The sequence below is a fragment of the Crinia signifera genome, chromosome 19 (genome assembly GCF_055691185.1).
Source record: "Crinia signifera chromosome 19, ASM5569118v1, whole genome shotgun sequence".
NCBI lineage: Eukaryota > Metazoa > Chordata > Amphibia > Anura > Myobatrachidae > Crinia > Crinia signifera.
This window is the reverse complement of record NC_139226.1, coordinates 64,690,874-64,702,969: the sequence shown is the minus strand read 5'-3', so window position 1 is coordinate 64,702,969 and position 12,096 is coordinate 64,690,874.

The window sequence follows — 12,096 nt, the reverse complement described above, 5'->3', positions numbered from 1 at the left end:
GATCACTTCACAGCTTACAAAATTGTTTTCATTTACTGTAGTTGGGCCAAAAGGGTATACCGAGGTAGCTGGATGACTAAGCTAAGCGACAGCAGTCAGCATCACATACATGTGGACCTTACACTTCCAACCTGGCAGAGCGGCACTGCAGGGGCAGACAGGGTGGCAGTTTAATAAACTATCCCAAAAAAAGAGAAATGCTCCAAAGAGCAAATACAAAGAGGTATCGGCCTTGTCATCAGGGGCGGATTGGCCCACCGGGAAACCGGGTCATATCCCGGTGGGCCAGTCTATTAGACACTGGACGCGCGATCACTATCTCCTCAGCAGCGGCGGGGCTGATCTGTGAGCATTTAACATGGCCGCGGGAGGGCTGCTGACTGTGCATGCGTGGACACACACACAGCTCCTCCCGCGGTTCAGCTCCTCTCAGTGCCACTGCCGTCCTTCTCCTGCTGGCAGCACTTCCCTCTACTCCTCGCTCCTCCTGTCAGGGTAAATGACAGGCAGCATCACCCTCCCTCCTGTCTGTAACAATGAAAATAGCACTCGTTTCAGTGCCACCCACCTCCCTCCCCTTCCTCTTAGAAGCAGGATGCAGGCAGCTCTTCGTATGCTCTGCTGACTCTGAGCATGTGTCTGTGACTGGAGGAGCCAGCAGTGCCCTGCAGCCAGGCATGGACAGGGGAACAGCTTGCACCACTACAGCCAGCTGCCAGCCACACCAGCATAGTTCTAAGGTATGTGATTTATGCTGGGGAGGGAGGATGTGACATGTTAATATGTCCAGGGGCCATGCTGGGCAGTGTATATACAGTATGTGGGGGGGATGTGTGCATATACAGTGTGTGTGTGTGGGGGGGGGGGGCATATACAGTATGTGTGGGGTGCATGTACAGCATGTGTGTGTGGGGTGCATGTACAGCATGTGTGTGTGGGGTTCATATACAGCATGTGTGTGTGGGGTGCATATACAGCATGTGTGTGTGGGGTGCATATACAGCATGTGTGTGTGGGGTGCATACAGGCCTGTAAGTGTGGCAGTACGGGGTGGTACGGCGTACCGCTAAGATATATTTTGCCGGTACCCCGTACCGCCATAAAACTGAACGGAAACGCGATCACTGCGCATGCGCAGGATCGCGGGTGATGTGCCTGCCGCAGCGCAGAGGACTGTCTGCGGCAGAAGAGGAAGAGAACTTGAATGCGGCGCCACGCAGCCCGACCATGCAGGACCGTGGAAGGGAGTAAGTTGCGGAATCCTCTGGCTCTGGCAGCAGCTGCCACTGTCTCCGGGAGGACGGCGCGACACGTGACAGGACGCCCAGTGCGTGCAGGCAGTGGGTAAGTTCTCTCTCTCTGTCTCCAATAGCTGCCTGTCATTTGCTTTAACCAGTCGGCTGGGGGCTGCTGTTGCTGGTCAGTCATCAGCCTGGATGGATGTAAATTAATGTTACTATGCTATCTGGCACTGTAGGGCATATCTGCCACTGTGGGGGCATACCTAGCACTGTGGGGGCATACCTGGCACTGTGGTGGCATACCTGGCACTGTGGGGGCATATCTGGCACTGTGGGGGCATACCTGTGGCACTGTGGGGCATATGTGTGGCACTGTGGGGGCATACCTGTTGCACTGTTGGGGCATATGTGTGGCACTGTGGAGGCATACCTGTGGCACTGTGGGGCATATGTGTGGCACTGTGGGGGCATATCTGGCACTGTGGGGGCATATCTGGCACTGTGGGGGCATACTTAGCACTGTGGGGGCATATGTGTGGCACTGTGGGGGCATATCTGGCACTGGGGGTATACCTGGCACTGTGGGGCATATCTGGCACTGTGGGGCATATCTGGCACTGTGGGGCATATGTGTGGCACTGTGGGGGCATTTTTTGGCACTGGGGGCATACTTAGCACTGTGGGGGCATATATGTGTGGCACTGCGGGGGCATATCTGGTACTGTGGGGGCATATGTGTGGCACTGCGGGGGCATATCTGGTACTGTGGGGCATATGTGTGGCACTGTGGGGGTATATCTGGCACTGGGGGCATACTTAGCACTGTGGGGGCATATGTGTGGCACTGTAGGGGCATATCTGGCCCTGGGGGCATACCTAGCACTGTGGGGGCATATCTGGCATTGTGGGGGGCATATTAGTAATGGGCATCAGTTGTGCGGTGCAATGAGCATTATGGTGTGGGGCATAATGTGTAACGGGCATTATGGTGTGGGGCATATGTATTGGGTGTGTGACGCCTAACAGGCATTACTGTGTAAATTTTGTCCGCACGCCTTAGGCACGTAATATCTCTGTAGTTTATCTGTTCATGTTCTAATGCTTTGTCATGTAGCCACTCCCCCTAGTGTCATGACCACGCCCCTGGCCACACCCATTTTGGGGTGCGCACCTTCGGTGCGCAGGACAGTACCACTATGACATTTTTTCTACTTGCACCACTGGGTGCATATACAGCATGTGTGTGTGTGGGGTGCATATACAGCATGTGTGTGTGGGGTGCATATACAGCATGTGTGTGTGGGGTGCATATACAGTATGTGTGTGGGGTGTGCATATACATTGGGCATTAATGGGCATCACGGTGTGCGGCATATGTATAATGGGCATCACGGTGTGGGGCATATGTATAATGGGCTTCACGGTGTGTGGCATATGTATAATGGGCATCACGGTGTGCGGCATACGTATAATGGCATCAGGGTGTGCGGCATACGTATAATGGGCATCAGGGTGTGCGGCATACGTGTAATGGGCATCAAGGTGTGTGCCATACGTGTAATGGGCATCAAGGTGTGTGCCATACGTGTAATGGGCATCACGGTGTTAGGCATATGTATAATGAGCATCACGGTGTGCGGCATATGTATAATGGGCATCACGGTGTGAGGCATATGTATAATGGGCATCACGGTGTGAGGCATATGTATAATGGGCATCACGGTGTGAGGCATATGTGTAATGGGCATCACGGTGTGCGGCATATGTATAATGGCATCACGGTGTGCGGCATATGTATAATGGGCATCACGGTGTTTGGCATATGTATAATGGGCATCACGGTGTGAGGCATATGTATATTGGGCATCACGGTGTGCAGCATATGAATAATGGCATCACTGTGTGCGGCATATGTATAATGGCATCACGGTGTGTGGCATATGTGTAATGGGCATCACTGTCTCCCCTCCCTGCATCCTCCACCACTTTGTGACTCCCCTCCCTGCATCCACTGCCACTCTGCATTCCCCCTCCTACCCTGCATACTGTGCTACCATGCCACCCTCACACTCTGCGTCCTGTGCCACCCTGCGTAAGTCCTCACTCCCTTCGTTCTCAGCCACTCTGCATCTCCCCTCCCAGCATTCTATGCCACCCTCCATCCCCCCCTCCCTCCCTGCATCCTCTTCCACCCTGCCACTTTACTGTATTGGGAGACCCCCTGTCACCCCCCCCCCCCCCCCGTCTCTATCTCCCCAGCCCCACAGGCTGCAGAATAAACACTGTACGCATGCACCTATTCTGCAGCCTGAGGGGCTGGGGACATAGCCAGCAGCTCGTTGAAATAGGCCACACACCCATATTGATAGGCCACGCCCCCCAAAAAAATTGGGCGCGCCACCGGCGCGCAACAACTCTCACGCCCCATTAGGGCTGCTTCAAGATATTTCCCGGGCTGGTTTTAATTCCCAATCCGCCCCTGCTTGTCATGACTGGTGGTAGAAGCTTCAGCACTTCTATCAGGTTGCTGATCTCCCACTATTTCCTCCTCCATCATCCTCCAAAAATGTGTTTTTATTTTATTTATTACTTTTATTTATTTTTCTTACTTTACACTGGACACAGCCTGTCACACTGGACACAGCCCCTTGGACACTGGACACTGCCCCTGGACACAGCCCCTGGACACTGCCCCTGGACACTGGACACAGCCCGTCACGCTGGACACAGCCCCTGGACAATGGACACAGCCTCTGGATACAGCTCTTGTACACTGGACACAGCCCGTCACCCTGGACACAGCCCCTGGACAATGGACACAGCCTCTGGACCCAGCTCTTGTACACTGGACACAGCCGTCACACTGGACACAGCCCCTGGACAATGGACACAGCCGTCACACTGGACACTGCCACTGGACACTGGACACAGCCCGTCACCCTGAACACAGCCCCTGGACAATGGACACAGCCCGTTACCCTGGACACAGCCCCTGGACAACGGCCACAGCCTCTGGACACCGCCCTGGGACACAGCTCCTGTACACTGGACACAGCCGTCACACTGGACACTGCCCCTGGACACAGCCCCTGGACACTGGACACAGCTCCTGTACACAGCTCCTGTATACTGGACACAACCCCTGTACACTGGACACAACCCCTGTACGCAGCCCCTGTACACTGGACACAGCCCCTGTACACTGGACACAGCCCCTGTCACACTGGACACTGGATATATGTAGTCACACTGGACAATGGATATATGTCACACTGGACACTGGATATATGTCGTCACACTGGACACAGGATATATGTAGTCACACTGGACACAGGATATATGTCGTCACACTGGACACTGGATATATGTCGTCACAGTGGACACAGGACATATGTCGTCACACTGGACACAGGATATATGTCGTCACACTGGACACTGGATATATGTCGTCACACTGGACACTGGATATATGTCGTCACACTGGACAATGGATATATGTCACGCTGGACACAGGATATATGCCGGCACACATTACATGTCACACTGGACACAGGATATATATTGTGACTTGTGACACTGGACACAGGATGTATTGTCGTCACACTGGCCACTGGATATATGTCGTCACACTGGACACAGGATATAAGTCGTCACACTGGACACAGGATATATGTCGTCACACTGGACACTGGATATATGTCGTCACACTGGACACTGGATATATGTCGTCACACTGGACAATGGATATATGTCACGCTGGACACAGGATATATGCCGGCACACATTACATGTCACACTGGACACAGGATATATGTTGTGACTTGTGACACTGGACACAGGATATGTCGTCACACAGGACACAGGATATATGTCGTGAGTGACTCGTGACACTGGACAATGGATAAGATATAGGCCGTCACACTGGACACAGCCCCTTGTATTACTGCAGCCCCTGTACACAGTGTACTACTCAGCAGCACTGCAGCCCCTGCGTGTGAGCACTGCAGCACTGAGTTAGTTAGTTAAATCACAAAAAACACAGGGTTCAGGGCTAAATAAATCACAACACAGGGCTTAGGGCTAAATAAATCACAACAGGGCACGGGTCACAGGACAGCCCCTGGACAGTGGACACTGCAGCCCCTGCGTGTGAGCACTGCAGCACCTAGTTAGTTAAATCACACTACAGGGCTCAGGCCTATAAACAGTCACTACAACACAGGGCAGTGAGGGCACAGGGCAGGCCACGGAGCACAGCCCAGGGCAGTGAGGGCACAGGGCAGGTCACGGAGCACAGCACAGCACGGAGCACATGGCACGAAGCACAGCACAGGGCAGTGAGGGCACAGGGCAGGTCACGGAGCACAGCACGGAGCACATGGCACGGAGCACAGCACAGGGCAGTGAGGGCACAGGGCAGGTCACGGAGCACAGCACAGCACGGAGCACATGGCACAGAGCACAGCACAGGGCACACGGAGCTTCCCAACCACCCTCTTCCCTCTCCAAGATTAGAGTGAAGATGGCGGGGCGCGCGTGCGTCTTTTATAAGATCCCGCTCCCGCAAGAATCCGCTGCAATGACCAGTGGCGCCGCTGATGGCTGCATAGGCGCCAAAACCGTGGGTGCTCCAGGGCCCGAGCACCCACGGAAAGTGAGGAGCAGCCACGGCACAGGCCACGGCAGCGGGGTCCCAGCAGCGGATATGCTGTCAGCAGCGGGGGTCCCTGCGGCGGATGGGAACTAGTAGCGTTATTAATACCGCTGCTAGTTCCCATCTTCCAAAGGGACCCTGCTGCTGATGGCATATCCGCTGCTGGGGCCCCGCTGCCAGAATCCTACTGAGGGCAAGCAGCGCGTGAGTCCCTGGGGGGGGGGGTGTGATAGTCTGTGGGAAAAATAAATCGGCGCCCCTTGATGGCTACCTAGATGCTGCGCAGCTCAGCGGGTATATGTTCCCTGTGTGACAACTAGAGATGTGCGGCGGCCACTTTTTCGGGTTTTGGATCTGGATCTCCCTTCGTGTTTTGGATCTGGATTGGTTTTGGCAAAACCACCCTTGTGGGTTTTGGTTTTGGATCTGGATTTTTATGAAAAAATGCTAAAAATGGCTAAAATAACAGAATTTGGGCCTGTTTTTGCCCCTAAAGTATTATTGACCTCAATAACATTAGTTTCCACTCATTTCTAGTCAATTTTGATCACTTCACAGCTCACAAAATTGTTTTCATTTACTGTAGTTGGGCCAAAAGGGTATACCGAGGTAGCTGGATGACTAAGCTAAGCGACAGCAGTCGGCATCACATACATGTGGACCTTACACTTCCAACCTGGCAGAGCGGCACTGCAGTGGCAGACAGGGTGGCAGTTTAATAAACTATCCCAAAAAAAAGAGAAATGCTCCAAAGAGCAAATACAAAGAGGTATCGGCCTTGTCATCAGGGGCGGATTGGCCCACCGGGAAACCGGGTCATATCCCGGTGGGCCGGTCTATTAGACACTAGACCCGGCCGCTCTCCCCCCCTGGCTGGGACGCGCGATCACTATCTCCTCAGCAGCGGCCGGGCTGATCTGTCAGCATTTAACATGGCCGCGGGATGCTGACTGTGCATGCGTGGACACACACACAGCTCCTCCCGCGGTTCAGCTCCTCTCAGTGCCACTGCCGTCCTTCTCCTGCTGGCAGCACTTCCCTCTACTCCCTGCTCCTCCTGTCAGGGTAAATGACAGGCAGCATCACCCTCCCTCCTGTCTGTAACAACGAAAATAGCACTCGTCTTCAGTGCCGCCCACCTCCCTCCCCTTCCTCTTAGAAGCAGGATGCAGGCAGCTCTTCGTATGCTCTGCTGACTCTGAGCATGTGTCTGTGACTGGAGGAGCCTGCCCTGCAGCCAGGCATGGACAGGGGAGCAGCTTGCACCACTACAGCCAGCTGCCAGCCACACCAGCATAGTTCTAAGGTATGTGATTTATGCTGGGGAGGGAGGATGTGACATGTTAATATGTCCAGGGGCCATGCTGGGCAGTGTATATACAGTATGTGGGGGGGATGTGTGCATATACAGTGTGTGTGTGTGTGTGTGTGTGTGGGGGGGGGTGCATATACAGTATGTGTGGGGTGCATGTACAGCATGTGTGTGTGGGGTGCATGTACAGCATGTGTGTGTGGGGTGCATATACAGCATGTGTGTGTGGGGTGCATATACAGCATGTGTGTGTGGGGTGCATATACAGCATGTGTGTGTGGGGCATCACGGTGCTTGGCATATGTATATTGGGCATCACGGTGTGCGGCATATGTATAATGGCATCACGGTGTGCGGCATATGTATAATGGGGTTGGGATCATTTGGTCTATTGCATTATGGTTGAAAGTCATTAGGTCGAATCCATTAGGTCGACATGCTAAAAGGTCGACATGACTCTAGGTCGACATTGGAAAAGGTCGACATGATTCTAGGTCGAAAGGTCATTAGTTCGACAGGTCATTAGTTCGACAAGGTCATTAGTTCGACATTGTCTATGTCGACATTCACAAGGTCGACATGGGGTTTTTCACTGTTTTTTTACCTGAATGTCAACACAGTCGACATGGACACAGTTTAAAGTGCACTGCATCCCCTCGCATCGCTCGCTGCGCTCGCAATGCGTCGGGCACGGTGCCTCGCTACGCTCGGCACACTATTTTATTCTCCCACCACGCCCTAGTGGATGGTAGGGCATGAAATACCGCCTGTCGGCACATGTTGGCTCAAAAAACAGTGAAAAACTCCATGTCGACCTTGTGAATGTCGACATAGACAATGTCGAACTAATGACCTTGTCGAACTAATGACCTGTCGAACTAATGACCTTTCGAACTAGAATCATGTCGACCTTTTCCCATGTCGACCTAGAGTCATGTCGACCTTTTAGCATGTCGACCTAATGACTGTCGACCATAATGCAGTAGACCAAATGACTGCATCCCGTATAATGGCATCACGGTGTGCGGCATATGAATAATGGCATCACTGTGTGCAGCATATGTATAATGGCATCACGGTGTGTGGCATATGTGTAATGGGCATCACGGTGTGTGGCATATGTGTAATGGGCATCACTGTCTCCCCTCCCTGCATCCTCCACCACTTTGTGACTCCCCTCCCTGCATCCCCTGCCACTCTGCATTCCCCCTCCTACCCTGCATCCTGTGCTACCATGCCCCCCTCACACTCTGCGTCCTGTGCCACCCTGCGTAAGTCCTCACTCCCTTCGTTCTCAGACACTCTGCATCTCCCCTCCCAGCATTCTATGCCACCCAGATATACAGAACTACAGATAGAAAAGAGAGCGCATTTATATTAATGTACACAATTTATTAAATCTTAAAAAGCAACAAGGTAATATGCAATCAATAATAATAAAATATAATTAAAATTAATACCATGTTTATCTTGAATACCAAATTGAGACAGTTAAATTCATACAGTTATAATCTTACAATTAATCCCGGAGTTCTTATTCTCTTGAGTCCTTAATAGGTATTGTTATAGTAAGGAGCCTTCAAATAACTAGGTCTGTAATTAATGTCAGTCAGTTGGTTTATCCTAAGACCGTTTGTATAGGCAGGATTATTTAGATCAGTAAGGTAATGACAACTGTTTACCAATTATAAATTTGTGGACATAATCCAAATGATACCCAAGTGGCTGATGATAAAAAGCCGCTGACAGGAGCTGGATGGTAACTTACAGATGTGAGGGATCGGTAGGTCTGTGCAGGTGGAAGAATGGTCGGGCAGATCTGAGTTGGAGGTCGCTACCACCGGCGCTGCTCTGTTGTAGCTTCCACCTGCACAGACCTACCGATCCCTCACATCTGTAAGTTACCATCCAGCTCCTGTCAGCGGCTTTTTATCATCAGCCACTTGGGTATCATTTGGATTATGTCCACAAATTTATAATTGGTAAACAGTTGTCATTACCTTACTGATCTAAATAATCCTGCCTATACAAACGGTCTTAGGATAAACCAACTGACTGACATTAATTACAGACCTAGTTATTTGAAGGCTCCTTACTATAACAATACCTATTAAGGACTCAAGAGAATAAGAACTCCAGGATTAATTGTAAGATTATAACTGTATGAATTTAACTGTCTCAATTTGGTATTCAAGATAAACATGGTATTAATTTTAATTATATTTTATTATTATTGATTGCATATTACCTTGTTGCTTTTTAAGATTTAATAAATTGTGTACATTAATATAAATGCGCTCTCTTTTCTATCTGTAGTTCTGTATATCTAGGTCCTAGGTTTTTTTGGGAGCTGCAATACATTTCATTAACACTGTGGTCTAATTGATTAAATCAACCCAACTCTAATTAATTGATTGCGCCTGATATACTGTTGGGGTATATTTATTTTCCTGTTCTATGCCACCCTCCATCCCCCCCTCCCTCCCTGCATCCTCTTCCACCCTGCCACTTTACTGTATTGGGAGACCCCCTGTCACCCCCCCAGTCTCTATCTCCCCAGCCCCACAGGCTGCAGAATAAACGCTGTACGCATGCACCTATTCTGCAGCCTGAGGGGCTGGGGACATAGCCAGCAGCTCGTTGAAATAGGCCACACACCCATATTGATAGGCCACGCCCCCCAAAAAAATTGGGCGCGCCACCGGCGCGCAACAACTCTCATGCCCCATTAGGGCTGCTTCAAGATATTTCCCGGGCTGGTTTTAATTCCCAATCCGCCCCTGCTTGTCATGACTGGTGGTAGAAGCTTCAGCACTTCTATCAGGTTGCTGATCTCCCACTATTTCCTCCTCCATCATCCTCCAAAAATGTGTTTTTATTTTATTTATTACTTTTATTTATTTTTCTTACTTTACACTGGACACAGCCTGTCACACTGGACACAGCCCCTTGGACACTGGACACTGCCCCTGGACACAGCCCCTGGACACTGCCCCTGGACACTGGACACAGCCCGTCACGCTGGACACAGCCTCTGGATACAGCTCTTGTACACTGGACACAGCCCGTCACCCTGGACACAGCCCCTGGACAATGGACACAGCCTCTGGACACAGCTCTTGTACACTGGACACAGCCGTCACACTGGACACAGCCCCTGGACAATGGACACAGCCGTCACACTGGACATTGCCCCTGGACACTGGACACAGCCCGTCACCCTGGACACAGCCCCTGGACAATGGACACAGCCCGTTACCCTGGACACAGCCCCTGGACAATGGCCACAGCCTCTGGACACCGCCCCGGGACACAGCTCCTGTACACTGGACACAGCCGTCACACTGGACACAGGATATATGTCGTCACACTGGACACTGGATATATGTCGTCACACTGGACACTGGATATATGTCGTCACACTGGGCACTGGATATATGTCGTCACACTGGACAATGGATATATGTCACGCTGGACACAGGATATATGCCGGCACACATTACATGTCACACTGGACACAGGATATATGTTGTGACACTGGACACAGGATATATTGTCGTCACACTGGCCACTGGATATATGTCGTCACACTGGACACAGGATATATGTCGTCACACTGGACACAGGATATATGTCGTCACACTGGACACTGGATATATGTCGTCACACTGGACACTGGATATATGTCGTCACACTGGACAATGGATATATGTCACGCTGGACACAGGATATATGCCGGCACACATTACATGTCACACTGGACACAGGATATATGTTGTGACTTGTGACACTGGACACAGGATATATGTCGTCACACTGGACACAGGATATGTCGTCACACAGGACACAGGATATATGTCGTGAGTGACTCGTGACACTGGACAATGGATAAGATATAGGCCGTCACACTGGACACAGCCCCTTGTATTACTGCAGCCCCTGTACACAGTGTACTACTCAGCAGCACTGCAGCCCCTGCGTGTGAGCACTGCAGCACTGAGTTAGTTAGTTAAATCACAAAAAACACAGGGTTCAGGGCTAAATAAATCACAACACAGGGCTTAGGGCTAAATAAATCACAACAGGGCACGGGCCACAGGACAGCCCCTGGACAGTGGACACTGCAGCCCCTGCGTGTGAGCACTGCAGCACCTAGTTCGTTAAATCACACTACAGGGCTCAGGCCTATAAACAGTCACTGACTCTCAATACAAGTCTACAACACAGGGCAGTGAGGGCACAGGGCAGGCCACGGAGCACAGCCCAGGGCAGTGAGGGCACAGGGCAGGTCACGGAGCACATGGCACGGAGCACAGCACAGGGCAGTGAGGGCACAGGGCAGGTCACGGAGCACAGCACGGAGCACATGGCACGGAGCACAGCACAGGGCAGTGAGGGCACAGGGCAGGTCACGGAGCACAGCACAGCACGGAGCACATGGCACAGAGCACAGCACAGGGCACACGGAGCTTCCCAACCACCCTCTTCCATCTCCAAGATTGGAGTGAAGATGGCGGGGCGCGCGTGCGTCTTTTATAAGATCCCGCTCCCGCGAGAATCCGACAGCGCGATGATGACGTTCGGCCTCGCTTTTGGTCCGGAATTCAGGCGGGAACTCCCGAGCCGGCTCGGATCTGACCCGGATCCCCGATATTCGGATCTGTCGGATCTCGGGGATCCGGACCCGCTCATCTCTAGTGACAACTGTACTGTCTCTGCTTATACTGATACCTACCTTGCTGTTGCGGCAACCAGTAGCGCCGCTGATGGCTGCCTAGGCGCTGTGCTACTCAGCGAATATATGTTCCTGTGTACCCCCTGTACATGTCCATCACCCTCCCCAGGGTACATGTAGTTTATACCTGTATGTGTCGTGTATATCTGTAATG